We start from the raw sequence: 17849 nt of genomic DNA, 5'->3' as shown, positions 1-17849 counted from the left end.
TAGACCCCAAAACATACTGCCGAGAAAGTAATCGGAATGCAGATGCCCTTCGACCTGACCGATACTTAATTTCAAAATCAAACGAAGCCAACTGAGCAGCCCAATGGTGTTCCATAGCCCCCAGTTTTGCAGTCTGAAGATAGCTCAAAGGATTGTTATCAGCAAAGACAACACACCAGTGACCCAACAAATATTTCCGAAATTTCTCTGTCATGGCCCACTTGAGAGCCAGAAATTCCAATTTCATGGAACTATAGTTGGTCATGTTGCCCTCAGTCGGGCGCAGGCCACGGCTGGCATAGGCCACTGGCCTAAGGCAACCATCCTGTTCCTGAGAAAGGACAGCACCTAGACCACTATAACTAGCATCAACCTCCAGGATAAAGGGACGTGAAAAATCTGCATAGGCCAACACTGGGGCGGAAACCAATTTGGCCTTCAAGGCCTCAAAGCTATGCTCACATTCAGGTGTCCACGCCTCACCCACAGATGGACCAGACCCCTTTTTAGACTTGGTGCCAGCCAACTTTGCCACCAACCCATGGAGAGGGCCAGCTAACTGGGCAAAACCCTCCACAAAACACAGATAATAGCTGGCAAACCCCAAAAAAGAATGCATGTCTGACACGTTTTGAGGCTGTCGCCACTGCCCCAACCTTACCAGGGTCTGTGGAAACCCCCTTGGCAGAAATGACATGCCCCAAATACCCAACCTCCTGCTGAAAGAAGGCACACTTCTCTAATTTAACCTTTAGCCCTTCCCTCTGGAGTCAGTCAAGAACAACCTCCAACCGCTGAATATGCTGAGAAACAAGAGGAAAATACCACAATATCATCAAGATACAAAAGTAAGGACTGACATTGTTGGTCACCAAACATCCACTGCATGAGATGTTGGAAAGTGCTTGGGGCACTACAAAGCCCGAAGGGCATACGATTCCATTCAAAGAGGCCGAAAGGAGTACAAAAAGCTGTTTTGGGTTTATCCCCTTCAGTCACCGGCACCTGTTTATAGCCACTGTCCAAATCCAAGGTAGAAAACCAATGAGCCCCAGACAAAGCATCCAAACTCTCTTCAATCCGAGGCAAAGGGAAAGCATCCTTTCTAGTTTTACTATTTAGCTGGCGATAGTCCACACACATATGCAAGCTCCCATCCTTCTTAACTAGAAAGATTGGAGATGCGCATGGGCTACTGCTCTCACGTATGATCTGGGCCTCAAGCAACTGATTAATATGGACTTTCACTACCTCGTATTCAGATGGGGGAACCCGACGATAGCGCTGCCGAACAGGGACTTCATCCAATAAAGGGATATCATGAGAGATGAGATCTGTGCAGCCCAAGTCACTCTCATGGGCAGAAAAGACAGCCTGATACTTCTGCAACAAAGATTGAACCTCACTCTGTTCCTGACAGCATCGACAAATCCAGCGATTCCAGTTGTGTCTTTACAGAATTAGAAGCTGCCTGCGAAGACACAGGTGCCGTAGTAAACCTCTCTTCCTCAACCCCAAAAGGTAAGCTAATTACATGTGCAATGCTCAAAGAGCCTAGAAGGACCTGAGGATGCAACAATACCTCTGTGGTACCTACATTGACCACAGGAAAATAAACAGTACCTCGGACCACTGGTAACAAACAGGAAGAGACGAGCAACCCTGCTGGCAACCCACAATCAGGGGGCTCTAGCAACGCCACCTCACCAAAGAACTGCTCTGGACAAGTGCTGGCGACCAACTTCATAACCCCACCTGGCACGCGAATCGCTTGGGAACCACGAACCCTGACCTGGCCAGAGAAATCCATTAAGCCCTGAAGGGCAGATGAGTGACATTGTTGCAGTGCATCCAAAACAGGACCTGGAGCCTGAGACACCAAAGGCAAACTAAACAAAGAGGAACCATGCACCACAAACAACTCCTGGTAGCAGCGACTGATAACATTCATGCCCAAAACACCAGGAGATAAAGAAGATGCCCCAGGTGGGTCCTTAACCACCAGAATACCACACTTAGGGATAACCTTCCCACACAAAACTACATCAAGCTCAATGTAACCAATATAGGGGATATCAAGCCCATTGGCAGCTCGAATGGCAGGACTGTAGACGATCGGGACCCCAAGCCTGAAACTGCTGCAAAAAGAAACTCTCCATTATGGTGGACACCATGGACCCAGTATCCACTAAGCAGATCACAGCTACTCCCCCAATCGACACTAATAGTAGGACAAGATGACATCAACCGGTGCACATTATCTATCTCTGAGCCCAAAAATACTCCCTCTGAGCTTTGGATCTGCAGCTCAGTGGGCTTTAGTTTTCCAACTGCAGCAGAGGAGGGCCTGGCCCTATTAAAGGGAGCACCAGAAGGGACACTAGTACAGGAACTAACACGCTCCCCCTCACACTCCCTCGACAAATGGCCTGGCTGTTGGCACTTATGGCATATAACACGACTGGGAAAAGAGGGCCGATTTGGTCTCGACGATTGCTGCAAAGAAATCAAAGCTTGAGTCAGCCAATCAATATGACCCTGCTGATGCTTCAAAAGCTCCCTCAGTTCTCCCAACTCAGATGCTTGAGGGGTAACTACCGGGGTTGGAGAACTCCCCTGCACGCCATACTGCACCCCATAAACTAACGGCAAAGAGAAACTACGTCCCCTAGCCCCGCCCGGTAAACCCTCTCTCTTCCAGCGCATAGCCTCCTCTCGCACATCCAACAAGGTAGCACTAGGCCGCTGACAAATAAACTGTTTAAGTTCCCGACAAAGGGAAACATCCAAAACATGCTCAACAAACTGATCTCGGAGCAATATTCCCACATCAAGGGTGCCAGCAGGTGCCTATTTTTTCACCTGCTCTATCAAAGCCATTAAAGCTAATGAAAATTGCAATAATGTCTCCCCCTCCTGTTGCTGTCTAGAGAAAAAGGCCTGCTGTAGTGTGACATAAGATGAGGTACAACCATACAATTCTTTTAAAATCTCAAATATTTTGGTGGGATCACTGCGCTCTATACTACTCCGATATTTTCTCTCTCTACGTGCTTCTCCCTCTAAATGATCAAAAATAAAATAAGCTTGATCAAGGACAGAAAAGTGTCGAGCACGCATACACACCTGTACCTCCTCTATCCACTCAACTATATCTATGCCAGATTTACCATTAAACAAAGGGCATTTCCTCTCTCTAGGAACGACTACCAGTCGTTCAATAGTAGGACTAGACACTGCAGGAGGCTCATTAACTAAGGGAGTTTGTGGGCTAGTACCAGCCACAGAAGCACCATTCTCCACCGGCACCTATAGACACTCAAGAAAAAAGACAGACAAAAATATTAATAAAAATGCATGTAAAAGGAACCACAAATCTCTGTCAACACAACAAATACTACTGACTACGCCAGTTTGTGACGCGGCCTACCTCCTACCCATCAAATCACCACATGATCACCTAATGATCGTAAGAGGGATAATACCCACTAACAGAATGGGTTATATATATAAAAAAATGCTCTGTGATTATAGTCCGACTACTCCACCTGAGGAATTTCACCTCAGGAAATAAGACTAGTAAAACTAGCCAGGCAACCCAGGTTCGTTTGTTGGAGACAGAGGCTCGTGGTCCACACTCAATTTTATTTTCACAATAAGAATTTTATTTCAGTACACATTCAAAAATTAACCTAAAACACTAAAAGACTTTAGCTGCATCTTTTAAATTAATACATCAACATTAATTAAAGAGCATTCAAAATTACTATATTTTAAAATGACAACAAGGTGCCATAAACCAGCTGCCACAACTAGAGGGAGAGAGAGAGAGAGAAGGACTCTAACTGGTTAACTCTAACTCAAGAAATAACCAATTACAAAAAAACCAAAATAAACAAATGAAAATCAATAAGGATAGTATGCACTTAAAGAATAAGACAAAAAAATAATAAGAAAAGAAAATGAGCAAGCCCGAAATTGGGATATAACCCGCTAACTAAACCCAAAAATTGACACAAATAATCTAACAAAATAGAAACGAAAACTTAACACAAAGAAAATCAACAATTTCCAAAAAAATACAACTGTCGCAGAATAAACCTTGAAAACGAAACAATAAAAAAGAAAATAACCAAAAACAAACAAACAAAACAATTTAACAGACCCACAAGGGATACGAATCTATAACAGCGCAGCAGCACGACTTTGCCAAGATGTGGAGAAAACAGCAGCACCACGAGAGGAGGAGCAGCTAGGAGAATGTTTAAACTCGGTTTAAAAGGAGTTTATCTATCTCTGTCGGCACAGAGGTGCGACAACCGATAGAAGAGAAGGAGCAGCTGGCAGTGTGACGGTTCTAACGAAATATAGAATGTAAATACAAAAGACGACTGGAAATATTCTTAGAGAGAGGGAACATGTCTACCTGGAGTTAAACTGTGAAGCAGTAAAATAGTGAAGATGCAAAGCACAGAGCAGCAACGATGCGAAGCAGAGAATGAATGAAGGCCTCAGACCACGGCACAACACCCACAGCAATCACTACTAAATACACACAAACATCACCCCGTTACTGCACACACTGTAAACCCACACAAATAGGGAAAAATATACCGACACCCGTGGTCCTACCTAAAATAATTAAAACACACAAATCATTGTAGTTGTACCTGAATCCACCACCGCCAAACCACACCAGGAGGGTCAAGTTCACCGGAAAAGCGGGGGAGCCAAGCAGGTCAAACGAAACCCTAAGTCCTCCTACTCCCCCTTCTTATAGGGCTACAGTGACATCCCCCAATTAACCCTTGACATTACCCTTACATGAGTATCAATTGGAAATAAATAAAACACAATCTGCCACACACGCACAATCAAACTCGCTCAGCTAAAAACGAATGGAATCTCATCATATTCAAATCTCTGCCTTTATTCACTCCCTCCTCAACCTGGACTATTAATGTTTTAGTCTATAAAAACTTGGAGATGTTTAAAGGGGTGTAGCCTTGAGGTGATTGACAGCTGTGGGTCAGTTGATAAGTTAGTGGACGTTCAGGGCGTAAGTTTGCTTTTGACATTGGTGGGGACCTATGAATCTTACACGTTTCTTAGAAAATTTGGTTCATTTTGTCCACCTTCTTTTCATCGGCACCCACGATGCACCTGAGTCTTGCAGTGATAGTCGTCTATGACTGGAAAGTTTTCCTTCCAGTTTCTGCGCTGCTCACAACCAAACTACAGAGTTTGTGTTACAGGGAGGTAGGACTCAAGCACAGAACGTGATTTAACCCTTTCTGCACCTCTAGGTTAATGAGACTTTGACCGATTGGGGTTTTGTTTGTTTGTTTGTTTTGGAGGAGATCAAATTATTGTTGGGGACAATTCAGTAATCGTTGGACATTGGTTGGGGACATGTCACCTCCATCCACGCTAATTCTACACCCTTGTGGATGGTGGCATCCTGTGTTTGGTCTGACGCCATTTAATGTAGTAATTATCACTCCTAAACCCACAAATAAATATATATCTACAATAGTATAATTAGGGCGGCACGGTGGTGCAGCAGGTAAGTGTCGCAGTCACACAGCTCCAGGGACCTGGAGGTTGTCGGTTCGACTCCCGCTCCGGGTGACTGTCTGTGAAGAGATGGTGTGTCCTCCCCGTGTCCGCGTGGGTTTCCTCCGGGTGCTCCGGTTTCCTCCCACGCTCCAAAAACACACGTTGGTAGGTGGATTGGCGACTCAAAAAAGTGTCCGTAGGTGTGAGTGAGTGAATGTGTGTGTTTCACTCTGTGAAGAACTGGCGCCCCCTCCAGGGTGTGTTCCCGCCTTGCGCCCAATGATTTCAGGTAGGCTCTAGACCCACCGTGACCCTGAACTGGATAAGGGTTACAGATAATGACTGAATGAAAAAATGAATAGTATTATTACAGTCAGATTATAAATTGTGACACGTGCAGTTATGTGAGGAATATACACTGTACATCACCTGAGTTTTAACTGTGTCTCTGGCTATTTACTCTTCTTTGTGAACTATGCTGAGTTTTGTTCGTGTGTTTTTCAGTGTGTACTAAGCTTCTTTCCAGTATTGTAATTTTTGTACCTTTGACTCTGCTTTGTTTTCTTGTTGCTTTCACTGTTTTGCCCTGGTCTTTGTTTAGTTGCCTGATTATTAATATATTTTATGGCTTCTGGTCTCTGCAGTTTTTCAGACCTCTATTAATACGGTTCCTCTTTTGTTGATAAATATAGTTTTTTTCTGCATGTGTCTTATTCTGTTTGAATACTGTGATATTTAATTACCAAGAGAATTCTACTTTATGTTGATATGTTGGTGAACACGTGTAGTGCCATGACCCACATTTGGTTGTCATTTAAATAATATGTAGTGTCTTTACATGTTCAAATGTCAGCTTGGACAAGGAGGCCGTCCTGTTGGGTGACATTACATATAATATACCGGTATTAGCTAAAATTAATTATTTATTATTAGTTATTATTATTATTTACACTCCATCAACACCCACACAAACAACTCACACACTACTGATTCCCCAACCCAAACACCATGAATACGAATGTAAACACTTACTGGTGATTATACATTTAATGAACGTCTTATTTTTTTTATTTATAAATAAAGCCAATGCCAACATGCCAATAAAGCCAAGCTGAATTGAATTGAATTGATTCACAAAAGTGTTCTTGGCTCCGAAACTGAATCTGACCAGAAAGTGAGAATTTCGTACAAGAAAGGTACACACACACAAACAGATGAGGACTGATTTTATCACACAACTGGTTTATTAAAGGTCAAACAATGAATATTGATTATACATTCATATAATGATATGGATTAAAGCGATACATGAGGGAGCAGGGAGATTAATAGATGAGGGAATTTCTCTATGATTAATGACCTAAACTCTGAACATGAGTGTAGTGTTTACACATATCCTGTTTACATCATGGTTACACCCAGTTACCTTTTACAGCACAAATACACCCTAATGGACATTGTTTTGTATTTTCTTAGCAATATCTTTTGCACTGTAATGTGTGTGCACTGTTTTATGTTGCACTAGCTTTGCACTAGTCGCACTTTAATGTTGTGTATTGTCTTATGTAGCACCTTGGTCCTGGAGGAACGCTATTTCGTTTCACTGTGTACTGTAAACACTGTATACTGCTGAAATGACAATAAACTTCTTGAACTTGAACTTGAACTTGAACTCTAAAAGGGCTATAGTTTTCAGGGTTCAGAGGTCTCCTTCATGCTCTGGGCGTGGCATAGAGTGTCGCTGGACTAAACTATAGCTTCCTAAGTTTGCTAATAGAAAATAGAAATAAAACTTCTGCTGGAATTTCTATTGCCTTGAGTCTATGGCTCCTTTAGGTGAACTTCCTGACTGGATTCACCCTTGGCTTAATCTCCACATCTCAGAAACGGTCATTCCGTTTCTGCCTTTCACGTCTCTTTTTTTCTGGCTTTCTCTACATCTTCGTTCTCTGTTCTGGATTCTCTGAGAAACTGCTTCTATTCTCTCATCCTTGCAGCACTTCAGAACTGCACTTCTGTTATTTTCCTTGGTGCTTCTCTCTTCTTTCTCAGTACTACATTGCTTAGAAAAACCTGTTGTCAATCATGTCACTTCCTCATCAGCTTCTCCCACAATGACTGTGCAGGCACTGCATGACATGACTCTTCTGTAGGAGCTGCACTGTTAAATCCCCCCCTGACAATAAAAAAATAAATAATAAAAGAACTTACCCTGAATGATGCACAGTTGTAGAAACAAATACTGAAGTTAGTGAGAGCCTGCTGCACTCAGTTTGGCATTAGTTATTATTATATGTATTCAATTTCATGCAATAGTTTTAATCATAAATTACTATTCCCTTCGTATGGTTCTGTTTCATATCGTTCATAACGCTCTTATATGGTTTTCTTGAACCAGACATTGACTGCCCTCTTTTACAAATGAATAATGGGTATGATTTGACATAGATATTAAACCATATAACAACAATAAACTGGTTTTCAGTGAAGAACCAGATGGATTTGAGTATTTGAATTTCACAAGAGGCATGATTGTGTCAACCACAAATTATGAGAAATAAGACCACTACAAGAATTCATAAAATAAACCAACAGATGCCATATCCATTACACTGCACCATGAACAGCTGTGTTACAGATGTGTAAAATATATATGCACCATTCACCACGATTAAGAGACTGCACTTTTAAACACTCACCTGAATAAAACCCTGTTGTTGTGTGTGTGATTCTCTCAGGACATGGCTGTGAAGATCGTCCTGGTCCTCCTCCTGTTCTCTGTTTCTCTGGGACACGCTAAGAGAGGTGAGTTTCTCTGATTCCTAAACCTCCTCACAGTGGTCCTTAAATGTTAAAACAAAATGAAATGTTCTGTTATGTGTTAAAAAGAAAATAACATCATTGTAATTCAAGAATTCTTTTGTCTTATATTTCTCATTCTGAGCTGAATTCATTTTATAAAATAACACCTGTTTTACTGGACTGTTTTCTTTAGTTTGTTTGATTGGAATAAACCTTTCACTAAAGATAAAGATTCTTTTAACATACATTTGATATGATTTAAACAGAGACTGTGGACCTGAAGTGCCGGCCTGTTGTTGGAGTCATCGGAGAGAACACAACGATCCCCTGCTCCTTCAAGTTACCAACTGGATATGAGGATGCTATCATCTATGAAGCAAAGATTAAAAAGGAAGGGCAGATAGATCCACTTGTATATATCAATAAGGCTGCCAGTGTAGTTCAAGGAGATACTCGAGTTAAACTTCCTTCTAGAACTGATCCGTCTCTGTTCTTCACCAACACCAACGTCTCTGATGAGGGAGTATATCTCTACGACCTACAGACCAGCCGTGGTGTGATAAAGAACAGAAGATTCAGGCTCAGTGTCAGAGGTGAGTGCTGCCCTTCTTCAGTGAAAGCCCTTGTTAATGAAGCTCTGTGGGGCTGGGGCTGAAGAGCAGGGCTCTGTAAGAAATCATTTCTTAATCAGTGACACCATCTTAAATCTAAATGTGTCCTGAACTGAGGGGCGTTAATCAGGAGTGTGTTCCTCTCTTCACTGCAGTAACACTCCCTGCTCTAATGGGAGGACTTTACTCTAGGTGTTAGAACATAGCTGTGAGGATCTGATGGAGTTCAGCCTCATCATCATCATCAGTGAGGGTCAGGGGCTGGTGTTGGGGATTAGTTCTGGATCAAACTCACCACTCCAACTCACCCAAAGAGAACACAGTTCCACTGTTCCACACACCAGAGGAACTCCATCACTCCAGAGAACACAGTTCCACTGTTCCACACACCAGAGGAACCCCATCACTCCAGAGAACACAGTTCCACTGTTCCACACACCAGAGGAACCCCATCACTCCAGAGAACACGGTTCCACTGTTCCACACCTCAGAGGAACTCATCACTCCAGAGAACACAGTTCCACTGTTCCACACACCAGAGGAACCCCATCGCTCCAGAGAACACAGTTCCACTGTTCCACACACCAGAGAAACTCCATCGCTCCAGAGAACACAGTTCCACTGTTCCACACACCAGAGGAACCCCATCACTCCAGAGAACACAGTTCCACTGTTCCACACACCAGAGGAACCCCATCACTCCAGAGAACACAGTTCCACTGTTCCACACACCAGAGGAACCCCATCACTCCAGAGAACACGGTTCCACTGTTCCACACCTCAGAGGAACTCCATCACTCCAGAGAACACAGTTCCACTGTTCCACACACCAGAGGAACCCCATCGCTCCAGAGAACACAGTTCCGCTGTTCCACACACCAGAGAAACTCCATCGCTCCAGAGAACACAGTTCCACTGTTCCACACACCAGAGGAACTCCATCACTCCAGAGAACACAGTTCCACTGTTCCACACACCAGAGAAACTCCATCACTCCAGAGAACACAATTCCACTGTTCCACACACCAGAGGAACTCCATAGCTCTAGAGAACACGGTTCCACTGTTCCACACACCAGAGGAACGCCATAGCTCTAGAGAACACGGTTCCACTGTTCCACACACCAGAGGAACCCCATCGCTCCAGAAAACACAGTTCCACTGTTCCACACACCAGAGGAACTCCATCACTCCAGAGAACACAGTTATACCCCCCAGACTTTTGTGTGCAGCTGCTTCCCATTTTATTTAATGTTTCTTTATAGTGATGAACATCTGTGTCTGATCCAACAACTGGATTCTCTAGGGATAAAGGTTGTCTACAAACTTTCGAACGTATAGTGTTGAAGTTGAAGGCAAGTTAAAATAATAGTGCTAGTACTAAAAGGGCTGTGGGGCAGAAAGTTCATTTTAAAAATATATCTTTGGGTAATTTAGGAGTATGTTAGGAATATTCATTAATATATTTATGATCATTGTTGTTGAATGTGTGCTCCGCTTCTGGGAGCCACGGGACCACGGAGAGAGCAGTGTCTCCCGTTGCTCCATCTCTGGAAGTACAGGAGCCAAGAGAGATGAGTGTCCCGCTCAAGGTCAATCCCGGTGTTCAAACGAGTTGTACTATCAATTATCTAGTAAAAAGTAGCTAAGGTTTGTAAAGAAAGTAGCTAGATTTGTTGCTGGTCGGTTTTTTCTTCTTAATAGTGCGCTAGAAGTCTGAAAAGTCACTGTAAAGTTGGCTATATCAAGCAGCGGTTTGGACCCGGACATGACGTTTCACAAGGATGATATTTCAAGACTTAACAAGCATATAGAGCCGGCCCAATCACACCATGCTACCACCCTGCTGTTATCAGTATCACTGGAACTCAACACACTTGGAGGAGATCACTATCTACTCATTCAGTTTCATCAGTTCAGCATATTTACTACTTTAGAACAGAATCGTTGACATCTGCAGGCCACTAGGTATCAGTATTACTGCTGTTCCTTTAACATTGTGTGCTTTTCTTTTGTTTCCGCAGAGTACCACCAGCCTGTCTTTGCATCATGCTCATTAAAATTTTGCCGCACTGAACTGTACTGCAACGCTAGCGTTATCTATCCAGCAGGAAACATTCACTGGTTTGACAACACTGACACCAACTGGACAGAGAACGCCAAACTGGAGAAAACAATGGCAGGAGACAAACTGATCTCCATGTTCAGCACACTGACCTTCACCTGCTTCAGCTCGAGACCGGAGGTTTTCAGGTGTGTCGTTCTTGACGGCAGTTTCAGCGCGGTAGAAGAGGAAAGCGTAGACCTGCTGAATGCATGTAACTACTTCATTATTTACTAGAGCACTGAATTATTTTCTTTAGCATCTGACTGGCGGATTCCGATTTTTTTAATGGCCAATTTTTGTTTCTAAAAATGATAAACAATGGCATACAGAAATATTTAATTTAACTTTTAATAGAAAGTTTATGTCAACATAAATATGTGTCCTAGGTTGTAGGACAAGTCCCTTCTTTTCATAAGCCTACAAGTAAATAACATCAGCCTCGACTAATGACACGTTTAACCCCAGAAGCGCCGAGAGCCGGTGTATATTTGAGCACTGTCACTGATTTTACTCAGAGTGCCGTGTTGGTTTCTGTGTGGGAGGGTATCAATGTGGTGCTCAAAGTGGTCATTGAATCAATGACAGCACAGACCAGCGTAGCTTGTCATTAGCAAAATCAGTACACGCTATGTTTATGTTCTGGAGACTGTTTTGCTGGACAACCAGCAAAGGCATCCTATTGGTGACCAGCTGAACCAACACCAGACCAGCAAAGGCATGATGATCTGTGCTTTTGTTTAGCAGCAGGGTGTGGAAAAGTAAATACAGTTTTAAAAAATATAAGAATAATAAAATAAAAGAATCTCAGCAATTATGACAACTGTGGAGTTCCCAAGGAGGAACTTTCTCGCTCCAGTTCACACCCAGTTAAAGTTGTGACCGAAACATTTCATGAAATCAGAGGGGGGTAAATCAAATCAGATGCTGAAGGAGCAAATTAAAATGAGATGTTTTAGCACTTTAAATAAACTATTACATTAATAATGATAGTTTAATAATGTTTCAAAATGTTTTAGGGCCCCTCTCACTCACAGACCCTTAGAAACATCCTACCCATCCACCCCCAAACCGTGGTGGGGGGGTAGAAATGAAATGATGTGTTTGTAACAGTGTGTTGTTGGGTGCTTTACAGATTTCTTGGTCAGAAGGGTTCTGTAAAAGAGGTTTTAAATCTGTGAGTCCTGTTTCCTGATCACAGGAACGCTGATAAATAAAATAGTGCAGAGTGTAAGGCCCTGAGATCTAGAAAGAATGAGTAAAATCACAGCTGAAATCTACACCACGGACATCATCTTACTGAGCTCTGTACGTCTAGTTACTGTGAGTCTTTTATAGTGTTTTAGATTTTATTACAATCTCCTTTTACAAAAACGTTGGAACGCTGCAAAATGTACGTGTTGCTGGCTTCAAATTTAAATATTTTTCAACAAACTATAAACTTTTCAGTTTCAAAATTTAAAATGTTATTGTACAGTTTTATTAATTAAATGTAGGGTTTAAATTGTTTTCAAATCATTTAGTTTCTTTTCACATTTTCCACTGAGTCTCAGCGTTTTCTGGAAATGTGTTTGTAGATATTTCTAATCAGGAAACACCTTTTCAAAATGGTTTTTGCTTTTTACTGCTTTTAAAAACACTTTAACTCAGTAAAAATGTTTTATTTCATTGTCACATAATAAACACTGGTTTATAGGATGAGATTAATAACAGGGTTTATTCCTATGGTGCAGTGGAAGTATTTGGATGGGAATAAAATCACTGAGGTACTCTAGGAATATTTACATTAACCCACCTCCTCCTGTGAAATAAATTCTGTCAGGGCTCTCTGCCCTAAGGGAGACATTTGATCAAATCTCATGATTGTTTTTATGATTTTTCAGGTGATCCAGATTCCTGTCCACTCCCTGCGCTGATTTTATGTGGAGTTCTAGTTCTAGTTCTAGTTTTAGTTCCAGTCTTAATCCTGATACTGATCATCATCTGCTTGTACAGAAACAGTGAGTATCAGCAGCTCTCAGGAACACCAGTGCTCTAGGACCATGAGGAAGCCTACTGTCAGAACTGACCCCTACACTGGGAAACAGAGGCTGTTCCTCAGTGTGTTCCTGAGGGTTCTCATGTTCTGTGTAGATTCTTCCTTTGCCCATGTTTTATTCTGAATTTGAAGAAACACAAACACCAAGAACAGTTAAAGAACACTAGGGTCATTTTGATCCGCTGCAAAATGAAGACACATCGGTTCCTGACTGTTCAGTAAGAACCACCTTAAACTCCCATCATTCACTGCAGCAGTTTGTGAGAAGGTTCTTCAGTAGAACACGAGTCCCTTCTTCACATTCTTGCTGTTGAGAAACAGCCGTGATGTCTGTGAGACACAGAGAGAGAAACATTAGAAATATACACACATATATTCATACACAAATATATAAAAATGATGGGTTCTACAAGGGTTCTTTGTTAAAGAAAATGGTTCTATAAACAATAGAGGAACCCTTTTTGCTGCCATATGGAACCCTTCTCCTAAAGGTTGTGTATAGGACAATCTACAGCACATTCTCCATCAATCTGAAGAACCCCTTCACGATGCAGAGAACCCTTTAATCGTGCAAAATGTTCTTCAAGTGTTCAGGGTTCTATATAGAACCATTGTCTTTATTAAAGCTGCTTCTAGATTTTAAACTACAGCAGATTAATTTTAGAGTGATTTTTTTTTCGACTGAAATCCCCCTGACCCTGAGCTCTGTGTCCTTTTTTTCCAGAGTGTAAGAAAGAGTAGTGGTCAGCGTCGTCATGTCGTCCATGTAAAACCTGATTGGGGGAAGCCGAGTACCGTCATGCAACCTCTCCCTTCCTACAACCCATTTAGAGGCCCTGATTACTACCGTCATCACCATCGTAAACGCTAATGATGACATCGTACATCCAGCTGTTGTCCCTATTTCTAACTACTGCCATGATGTAACACATTCCCCTGCACTAAATCAAAACTGAAATATCCTCCAGAATATGCTTTAACCGGTCTAGTATTCATTTACATTTTATTATACATTTATTTGTTGAGTTTTGTATTTGAGTGTTTTTTCTGCAGCTGTTCTCTCCTAAGTGCACTTAATAAAGTTTACTTGTTTGTTGGTAGCTGTGGCTGTGTCTCAATTTCCACCTCAGTGTCCACCACATTATCATTTAACACAGACAGGTTTCTGTAGCAGAAAGAAAAATCACTAACTTTCCTAATTTTAATATTTTAAATGTCTTTGTAATATTATAAATTAAATAAAGGGTTAACATCATTTGCACATCACTGCATTTTATTACTTTTTGTGCAATGTTTTTTTGTTTGCAAATGAGTTTTTAATTTATACAAAACTGCATCTTTTTACTGAACAAAACAAAACAAAGGGAGAAATCACCTGGGAATGATTATAAATGACATGCATTTTGTTCCTCATTCATTTGCCCTGCTGCATCTATCAGTGCTTCATTGTTTAAGAAGTAAGCTGCTCTACAGTAGAATTAATATATAATATCTGTAAGGCATTAGATCATAAGGTTTTAATAAAGGAGGTTTAAAAGTAAGAATTCAAAATAAACAACTGTTAATTCATGAAATTTTGGGGGGTTATTTTGTGACTTTTGTTGATTTATGAACAACTGATGTTCTGTGTGTTTTTGTATTTCCTGCGTTCATAAAGTGCACAAGCTGAATAAACAGGCTTCATTAAGTTTTTTTATCCTCCTTCTCTGACAATGGTGCTTAGTTCACCCCTGTAAGGGCTGCTGAAACTCCAGCACAGTGTCAACATATTTTTATCATTTAATCATTTTATATCAGGCTTACACTCATTATTATATCTCTCAGAGTTGTTGGTAATATTTGTATTAGTGTGTTTTCCATAATGAAAGTCTCTGTGAATGTAAAATCTGTGCGAGGAGATTATAAATGAGTTATATCCTGTACAGGACAGTAATCTGAGTGCTCCAATGGTGGACCAGCAGTGGTCTACAGTCAGTGGTGTGACAGTCTTTTTATGACCATGGACAGATATATACTCACTGTCTGGGGGATTTCTAAATCGGCAAGAAATGGAACGGGGGAAAGCCCAATCATCCAAAAGGACGGAAGAAACCCACGCAGACACAGGGAGAACACACCACACTCCTCACAGACAGTCACCCGGAGGAAACCCACGCAGACACAGAGAGAACACACCACACTCCTCACAGACAGTCACCTGGAGGAAACCCATGCAGACACAGGGAGAACACACCACACTCCTCACAGTCACCCGGAGGAAACCCACGCAGACACAGAGAGAATGTGATGGATAACCGCTAACTAATAAAGTAGTGAGTAAATGTAATCTAATATGTGGTGATTATGATGGTACAGAATGTGCTGTGCTTGAAGCATGTCCCTTGTAAGAATTCGAGAAGGGAAAAGTGCTTTGCAGTAAAATTTCTTTAGTTAGATTTAGGGAAGTATAACTGAAATGTAAATGTACATCCTGTTTGGGACAGGGCGACTTGACTCTCTGCAGGACATAATGCTGACTGTGGAGAAGTGAGAGAGTAGATGGTAACAGAAAGATGTATGGCCTAATAGTCCATAACGTCTGGGACTTGGGGAAATCTGAGACATGATATAATGGTAACAGGGAAAGTGTACTTGACAAATGATAAACTCCTCACAGGCAGTCACCCTGAGTGGGACTTGAACCCGCAACTTTAATATAAAATATTTAAACATTTTCAGGGGCAAGTTAGTCTCACACTGCCAGAGTCTCTAGGGACAATCTGGTGCATGTGACCAAGAACCCCCCACTACTTCAGGAAAAGAAATCTCATTGACACACACAAGGACCAATCACAGTCTGCTATTTTGGCCTGACTTATAGAAGGAGGCAGTCTTTATGATTTACTTTGGACCAGTAGAACAGCCAGTAAATGATACACAGAAGTGTGTATATGTGGATTTACAGAGAGCCAATCGGAATGCAGCTGGCAGAATCCTGACGGTGAGGCCAGGTTAGTTAACTGAAAGTATCAGACCCTCTGTCAACTTGTGGGCGGAGCCTCTGTGGCTGAGAGAAGGGGCGAATAAACTGGAGAAATTGGTGCACTTATTTTCATTTGGAAAAGTGAAGATTTGGTCCTTAATTTTGTTCTGAGGGTTGTTCTATTACCAAATGAACGTTTCATTAAAAGAAAAGTTGAAAAAAAAATTAGTTTTCTATCATTTCTTATTCTTAGAAAAAAACATATTTGATATATATATATATATATATATATATATATATATATATATATATATATATATAAATTCACATCATCATCCCACATGTGTGCTCTCAGCAGTCAGCACATATCTGGAATTCTGGGTCTGACCTGGATTCCTCTGGGTTTTTCTGCGTCTGTGTGGGTTTCTGCCAGGTGCTCCTGTTTCCTCCCACAGGTGTGAGTGACTGGATTTACATTTACATTTACATTTATGCATTTGGCAGATGCTTTTATCCAAAGCAACTTACAAAAGAGGATCTAACATTCAAACTACAACACAATTTATACCTTACATTAAGTGCAATATGCAGGAAGTAATAAGTGCATTAAAGAAAGACTTTCAGTGCAAAAGATACACTCGGAAGAGCTGGGTCTTGAAGGACTTCTTGAATGTGGAGAGGGTTTCTGTTCCTCTGATGGTGCTTGGAAGCTCGTTCCACCAGCGTGGTACCAGAGAGGAGAATAACCTCGACTGACCTGTACGGGGGGTTGGTCGTGTTAGTAGGCGCTCCTTTGAGGAACGGAGAGGGTGGGCGCTAACGTATGGTTTTAAGAGTCTGTTGAGGGAGATGGGAGCAGAACCAGTGAATACTCTGAAGGCCATCATTAGTGATTTAAATTTGATTCGAGCAGCTAAGGGTAGCCAATGCAGCTCAACTAATAGAGGCGTGACATGTGCTCTTTTTGGTTGGTTGAAAACCAGGCGTGCTGCAGCATTCTGGATCATCTGTAGTGGTCTCACAGCACAGGCGTTGTCAGAAGGACGTTGCAATAGTCTAGACGGGAGATTACTAACGTCTGACCTATTGCTTTGGCATCTTTAAGAGCTTCCATTACTGACAGAAGCACAGTTTCCGTCGAGTGGCCGCTCTTGAAGCCGGATTGGTTCGAGTCAAGAAGGTTATGTTGGGAGAGGAATTTTGTTGCCTGCTTAAAGACAGCTCTTTCAATGATTTTAGACAGGAAGGGGAGGAGAGAGACTGGTCGGTAGTTCTCTACTATAGAAGGAGCAAGAGAAGGTTTTTTGAGTAGAGGTCTTACCTGAGCTTGCTTGAAGGTGTTTGGAAATGTTCCCGAGGTTAGTGAAGAATTGATTACATGAGTGGCTGCGGACACAATGGATGGATCTAGTTTGCAGTAGGGTGGTAGGAATGGGATCCAGTGGACAGGATGTAGGACGGCTGCCTCTAAGAAGATTTGATACCTCGTCTTCTGTGAGAGGAGTGAAAGAAGGGAAGGAAGCAGTAGGTTTAGGAGGATTCGAAGGGGGAGCCGGAGGCTGTGTAGAGGGGTCAGAAAACCGGCTGCTGATTGCAGCAACTTTGCTGGTGAAGAAGTCAGCAAATGCGTCAGCAGTGAAGTTGGTTGCAGGGGGTGGAGGTGAAGGGTTCAGCAGAGACTTGAAGGTTGTAAAGAGCTTCCGGGTGTCAGTAGCGTTGTTGATTTTGTCTTGGTAGAATTTCTTTTTTGCAGAGGTGACATTTGATGAAAAGG

Source organism: Hoplias malabaricus, chromosome 3, assembly GCF_029633855.1.
Source record: "Hoplias malabaricus isolate fHopMal1 chromosome 3, fHopMal1.hap1, whole genome shotgun sequence".
Taxonomy (NCBI): Eukaryota; Metazoa; Chordata; class Actinopteri; order Characiformes; family Erythrinidae; genus Hoplias; species Hoplias malabaricus.
This window is presented reverse-complemented; position numbering follows the sequence as displayed.